Raw genomic sequence first — 7,800 nt, forward strand, 5'->3', positions numbered from 1 at the left:
GCCATCTTACCTACGGTTCACGACCGAGGTAGCTCTTTAGCCATCTTACCTACGGTTCACGATCGAGGTAGCTTTTTAGCCATCTTACCTACGGTTCACGACCGAGGTAGCTTTTTAGCCATCTTACCTACGGTTCACGACCGAGGTAGCTTTTTAGCCATCTTACCTACGGTTCACGACCGGGGTAGCTCTTTAGCCATCTTACCTACGGTTCACGACCGAGGTAGCTCTTTAGCCATCTTACCTACGGTTCACGACCGAGGTAGCTTTTTAGCCATTTTACCTACGGTTCACGACCGAGGTAGCTTTTTAGCCATCTTACCTACGGTCCACGACCGAGGTTGCTTTTGAGCCATTCTTACCCATAGTCAACGTACGCTAGATTCCGAGAGAAAAACATCCACCGACGGCCGATTCAGAGGCGAGGATGGAAGGAATCAGAGAACGACACCAGAGCGCGCAGCGCGAAGGTCAGGTATGCTCCCTCCTACTCTTTACATGTCTTTTACTTTTATATGTTTTACATTGCATGTGTTACGTTAGCAAAAAAACGTTTTCGAAACACACACATCACTGTCAAAATAGAAAAGTAGGGGCAACTGTAGACACTGAGTCGGATGACCTGTGACGAAAACCTGAAAACCAGACGGTTGAAGTGATTGATTCCGGAAGTTTTGAAAAACAAAAAATATATAAAGAATAATAAGCGAAGGAAAATTAGCGGCATCCGGCACGCGGGCGACAATGGTCGAACGCCCGCTCGGCGGCGCGGGACGTGCGCTCGGCGTCCGTCGGACGCACCGCAAGTGGCACGCTCTCGACGTCCGAGCAATGCCCAGGTCCGGTGGCACGGGGCGCGCTCTCGTGGGCCGCTGAGCGCACGTGCCCGGTAGCGCGAAGCGCGCGTTCAGCGGCCGCGACGTGTGAGCGTCCGGCGACGCGGGACGCGCGCTCGGCGGCCGCGGGGTGCGCACGCCCGATGGCTCGAGGCACGCCCCGAGGGTCATCGGGCGGGCGCCCAACCACGTCGGGCGAACGCCCGACGGAGGTTGGGCGCGGGCGCCCAACCTAGCGTTGGGCGCTCGCCCAACGCCGTTGGGCGCTCGCCCAACGCCGTTGGGCGATCGCCCAACGATTGTTGGGCGATCGCCCAACGATTGTTGGGCGACCGCCCAACAAGGTTGGGCGGTAGCCCAACACTAGGTTGGGCGGCCGCCCAACCCCAATGGGCGACGCCCAATTTCTTTTGGGCGTCGCCCATTGGTCCGGGGACCCGTTTGCCTATAAAAGGCACGGATCCCCATGCAAAAAAAGAGAAAAAGGGAGGAGAGGAAGGGGAGAGCTTCTCACACTAGAACATTTTCTAGAGAGAGAAAGTTGATTTTTTTAGGAGAAAACATTTTTTTTCCTAAAAATTGAAAATCTCCAAATTTCCTAAGTTCAATTTTTACTAAAATTTTCATAAAAAACGGAAGATCGTGGTTCGTGGAATCAATCGGCTTCGACTGTCAGATACCGAATTTAAAGGTATTATTCGAGGACTAGACTCTTTATTTTATTTAATTTATTCTCCTCTTCTATTTATTTTTTTTATGCTATAGTTTTTTTTATTCATCTAGTTATTTATTTATTTTGTCACATTTTATTTAATTAGTGTATTTATTTAATTTTCGTTTCGTGTTAAATAAAATTCGGTTTTGTTTTAAAATAAAAAACCTTGTTTTGATATCTCAATACGAACCGTGATCCGATAAAAAGGTAGTTCGGGTATCAAAAACGTTGTAATTATAACATTTTAATTTAAAAGAAATTTCCAAATAATGTTTTAAAATAAAAACGTCGTCTTAGGAACTTCCGTTTTCGACTATGATCCATTTTTGGTAGTTCGGAAATCCAAAACGATTGAATTAGATTTAATTTAAAGCTGTTGAATAAATCTGGAAACATTTAGGAGTGCTGCTGTAATTTACCAATTCTGTCACTAAATGCTGTTTACCAACGGATTTTTCGTCGGTAAATCTGCCAAAATGTAAAAAATGCCATTTCAGTCCCTTTTTCTTAACTTTTAAGCTTTTGATCCTTAGTATATATATGTATAATTACGTAATATATGTTTTTTAAATTATTTTAGAACTTTAGCATATATATTTATTTTAGAATATTTGTATATCATTTTTATTCTATTTTACAATATGAGTATAAGTATATATATATGTATTTCCTTTTTATTGATTTAGGCTATGTTTTGAATATTAGTTACTTGATATTTTGAGAAATAATGGATAAATATTAGTATGTGTCATTTTTTATATTTAAAACTATATTAGTTATGTATATATATATATATATAGTTTTGGGATATTTGGGTTATCTTGATTATTGAATGAAATTATTTTTGGGTAAATGTTATTTTCTTAGTTATAAGATTTACTTACTATTTTCACATTTTCAAAGTATAGATATATTGTACCTATTATTTTTATATACATATAGTTCCTTTTGTATTAACTTTTATTTTCATATTCTATTTTTGATTTAAATATATATATATGTTAGAATTGCTTTCTTTATTCTTTTGGGCTTAATCATGGGTCCATGTTTCAAGTGGACTTTGTTTGAGTATGGATGGTGGTTTAAATGGGTTTATTATGGTAATTATAATTAGTAAAGAGTCCATTAAATAAGTGGGGAAAATAAATCACAAAAAGAGAGTTTTCAATTGAATTATTTAAACTAATGAGTTTTTAGATTTCTAATGTAAATAAATAGAGTCATTCTTGTTAATATTTCAAATCGTTTCTCAAAACACCACGTTTTAAAACCTTAATCCGTTCCAAAGGCGGATTAAATGATCATTGTAATTAAAATCGTTTTCTTTGTGAATAATAGAGTTTTGAATCATTTTCTCAAAGAATTTGTACAAAATAAAATTGACTTGTATGTTTAAACCATGTTTTCTCATTAAAAGGTTTTTATCTCAAACGTTTTCAAATACTCGAGTCGTTCCAACGACGATTCGGGTAAATTTCATCAAACGGGGTTTTAAAACGCACCTAAATCGTTCCAACGGCGATTAAGGTGCGAACCATGTAAATGGACTCGTTTTGGGGGAAATAAGTTAATGTAGAATGAACACACAACATCACATTTAATACGGGTGTAAATAAATCACTTCTTTCTTCCCCCTTTCTGTGTATGTATAAACATAAATGGGTGATTCTTTACTGATGTGGCTTTTCAATAATATATGCTCAAAACGGTTTCTAAAAAGAGAAAGAAAAGGGTTTCAAATGAATTTTAAACTTAAAGAAGTATACGATTAGTCCGTTATTGCCTAACATGCTGAGTAGGAGGCCGGTGGTTCATAACCGGGCGATGTCGGGGTGCCTAGTAGCCTTTCTCCGGAAAGGAGCTAGCCTTCTCGTCTCGTACCTAAGTTTCCCGAACCCACACCGGTCTCCCGCAAGGGATCGGTGTTCATTTTCCCATTCGTGGGTGGCGACTCTTCCATATCTCCGAGCTCCGGTCCTGCCGAGCAGCTTGATTCCACGATTGGTTGCTTTCGGCGCCAATCACCGCTTACGTCGCCATGAGGTTGTCCACCCCCCGGTCCGCCCGGGAGATTAGACCGCGGCACCTCGTCTAACACCAGTAAAAACATATACCGAGCCAGAAAAAATGGCAGACCCACCAACACTTATGGAATACGCTAGGCCAGGTGTGGCCGGTGTAACCAATAGTATCGTTAGACCCAGAATCACCGCAAACCAATTTGAAATTAAGCCAGCCTTGCTTAATATGTTGCAAAATAATGTAACATTTTACGGGTTACCTAACGAAAATCCTAACACCCACTTAACAAATTTACTTGAAATTTGTGACACTTTTAAAATTCCAGATGTGACTGCAGAAGCAATCAAACTTCGCCTCTTTCCCTTCACCTTGAAGGACAGAGCCAAAGAATGGTTAACTTCTATGCCAGTCGCAACTTTTGCCACTTGGGAACAATTAGCCCAAGCGTTTTTATCTAAATATTTTCCTTTAGCAAAAACCGCAAGAGTCATAAAGGAGTTAACATCTTTTTCTCAAAATGACAATGAGACTCTTTATGAAACTTGGGAACGTTTTAAAGAACTTCAACGTTTATGCCCACACCACCAATTACCCGCTGAACTTTTAATGCAAACATTTTACAATGGACTAAATCCTACAACTAGGGGTTCATTAGATGCTATGTCGGGAGGGCTATTTATGAAGAAAACATCAGCCCAAGCGAGAGAACTTTTAGAGGAAATGGCAATCAACAGCAGTATGTGGCCCGCGGAACATGGACATATGCCGGTGGCAAAACCATCATCCTCAACCACACCATCAGTTAAAGGTAGAGTTGAACTTGATCCAGTCGCGATGCTACAAGCCCAATTTTCTGCTTTATCGCACAAAATTGACAAGTTTATGGCACCACGCGATACCAATGGTAATCCAGTCCAAACGGATATGGACTATGAAAATATGAGTGAGATCGAACAGGTAAATTTTGTCCAAGGGCAAAACCAAACTAATAATCCTTATTCTAATACCTATAATGCTGGATGGAGGAATCATCCTAACTTTAACTGGAAAGATAACAGTAACAATAATGCCAGTGCTAATCAAAATCGTACCACTAATTATCAAAATCAGTCAATAGATACGATTAGCACTTTATCTTCTAAAATCGACAAGTTTATAGATGCTATCAGTGGAAAAATAAGTAATCACGACGATGGTTTTAAACGGATCGAAAATAAATTCGATCAGCTTATTAAAAACCACTGATCTAGCATCCATAATTTGGAGATTCAAATTGGTCAACTTGCTAAATCAATTCCATCCCGAAAAGAGGGAAGTCTTCCCAGCCATACGGAAGAAAATCCGAAAGAGCAGGTGAAGGCTATTACTCTTCGTTCAGGAAAAAATTATCAAGGGCCTGAAATGCCCAAAGATGTAACATTTCCGGGAACTGATTTACCAAAGTCCAAAGAAGATATCTTAAACACAAATAATTCACCATCTGACGCAGGTACCAAAACTTTTGTACCCAAACCACCTTTTCCACACAAAGTCCGAAATAAGGACTATGATAAACAACTTCTAATGTTTTTGGATAAACTTAAAAATTTGCACATCAATTTGACATTTATGGATGCAATCACACAAATTCCTAACTACGGTAAGTTTTTAAAAGATTTGATTTCAAAGAAAATCAGTTGGGAAGGAATTTCATCCATTTCGTTAATTGAAGACTGTAGTTCAATAGTATCAAGTAATTTGCCCACTAAACTCAAGGATCCCGGATGTTTTACTATTCCGTGTAAGTTGGGAGATATTGAATTCCCAAGTTGTCTTTGTGATTTAGGAGCAAGTATAAACTTAATGCCATTGTCTATTTTTAACAAGTTAGGTTTAGAAGAAGATATTAAACGTACCAATATGGTTTTGCAATTAGCGGATCAAACCACTAAAAGGCCGTATGGTATAATTGAAAATGTTTTAGTCAAAGTCGATAAATTTATTTTTCCTACCGATTTTGTTATATTAGACTTTGCATATGATGTAAATTGCCCTTTAATTTTCGGTAGACCGTTTATGAACACGGGACGCGCTCTAGTAGATGTGTCGGAAGGGAAGGTAGTTTTAAGAATAGGAGAAGATAAGGTCGAGTTTAACATGAACAAAGCGATGAAATACCCTATGGAGGAATTCGCTTGTATGAAACTTGATTTAATCGAGGAATGTGTCAATGATGTAATTCAAAGTGAAGAAATGATTGAACCTATAATAGATAAGGAATTAGATGATAAGGACCCAAAGCCTTTGATTAGAGAAGATGGACCAGTTCCGCCTTCAATAGTAACACCCCCTAAATTAGAACTTAAAGAGTTACCCAGTCATTTGAGGTACGCTTTCTTAGGCGAAGGCGATTCTCTACCTATAATTATTTCTAACAAATTAACAAGCGATCAAGAAGAAAAATTGAAAGAAGTTGTTAGAAATAGGATAGGAAGTATGGGATGGAAAATTTCAGACTTAAAAGGAATTAATCCTAGTATAGTAATGCATAGAATTCACTTAGAAGAGGATAAGCCACCTAAAGCGGATAGGCAAAGACGCTTAAATACGAACATGAAAGAAGTAGTCAAAAATGAGATTACTAAACTTTTAGACAATGGAATCATTTATCCGATCTCGAATAGTGAATGGGTTAGTCCAATCCATTGTGTACCTAAAAAGGGAGGCATAACTGTTGTAAGAAATGATGAAGGTGAAATGATACCTACACGAACCACCACTGGTTGGAGGGTTTGTATAGACTATAGGAACCTAAATAAAGCTACTAGGAAAGATCATTTGCATTTTACTGTTTCCTAGACGGTTACTCCGGATTCTTTCAAATTTACATTTACCCGGATGACCAAGATAAAACAACATTCACATGTCCTTACGGAACATTTGCATATAGGAGAATGCCTTTTGGTCTATGTAATGCACCAGCAACTTTTTAACGATGTATGACAGCAATTTTTAATGACTTCATTGAAGACATAATGGAAGTTTTCATGGATGATTTTTCAGTTTATGGAGATTCTTTCGATGCATGTTTACAAAACTTAGATAAAGTATTGTCTAGATGTGAGGAAACGAATTTAGTATTAAATTGGGAAAAATGTCATTTCATGGTAGACGAAGGAATTGTTTTAGGTCATAAGATTTCTGAAAAAGGTTTAGAAGTGGACAAAGCAAAGTCTTCAGTTATAGAAAAATTACCCCCACCAACCACTGTTAAGGGAGTAAGATCATTTTTGGGTCATGCAGGTTTTTACAGAAGGTTTATAAAGAACTTTTCTGTAATCTCCAAACCACTTACTAATTTGCTTATGAAGGATTCAACTTTTGATTTTAATAAAGATTGTTTACAAGCTTTCAATACCTTGAAAACGGCTTTAGTCAGTACACCTATAATATCGAAACCCGATTGTAATCTACCCTTCGAAATTATGTGTGATGCGAGTGACTTAGCTGTAGGATGTGTATTAGGTCAAAGGAAGGATAAGAAACTTCATGTTATATATTATGCGAGTCACACTTTGTCCGGTGCACAGCTAAATTACACCACAACTGAAAAAGAAATGTTAGCAGTAGTTTTTGCATGTGATAAGTTCCGATCTTATTTGTTAGGATCTAAAGTCATCATTTATACTGATCATGCAGCTTTACGATATTTATTTGCTAAGAAAGATGCGAAACCATGTCTTATTAGATGGGTTTTACTATTGCAAGAATTTAACATTGAGATTAAAGACAAAAAGGGAGTTGAAAACCTGGTCGCCGATCATCTATCAAGACTTGAGGATGAAAACGGTCCCATCGGTGAAACATCAGGCATTCGAGATGATTTCCCCGATGAACATCTCATGCAAGTACAAAGTGTCATAGCTCCATGGTATGCGGATATAGCCAATTACTTAGCCGCACATGTTGTGCCAGATGAATTGACTTCTCAGCAAAAGAAGAAATTCTTTTCAGAAGTTAAGAAATATTTTTGGGAAGATCCATTCTTGTTCAAAACATGCAGCGATGGAATATTTAGGAGATGTGTTAGTGAGTTTGAATATGACTCTATAATGTTAGAATGTCATGCTAGCGCTTACGGAGGTCATAATAGCGTAAGCAAAACAGCAGCTAGAATACTTGAATGCGGATTCTTTTGGCCTACTCTGTTTAAAGATGTCCGTTCATTTATTATCCGCTGTGATAAAT

General features: G+C 38.3%; 1 non-coding gene across 1 annotated transcript; it reads right to left on the bottom strand.

Annotated features, from left to right (window-relative positions):
• Positions 1 to 4,056: 4,056 nt before the first annotated feature.
• On the bottom strand, positions 4,057 to 4,163 carry LOC136231594 (small nucleolar RNA R71). Its single transcript, XR_010689967.1, has one exon. It is a non-coding gene; the product is annotated as a small nucleolar RNA R71 (small nucleolar RNA).
• Between the last annotated feature and the right edge of the window lie 3,637 nt (positions 4,164 to 7,800).

The sequence above is a fragment of the Euphorbia lathyris genome, chromosome 5 (genome assembly GCF_963576675.1).
Source record: "Euphorbia lathyris chromosome 5, ddEupLath1.1, whole genome shotgun sequence".
Lineage (NCBI taxonomy): Eukaryota > Viridiplantae > Streptophyta > Magnoliopsida > Malpighiales > Euphorbiaceae > Euphorbia > Euphorbia lathyris.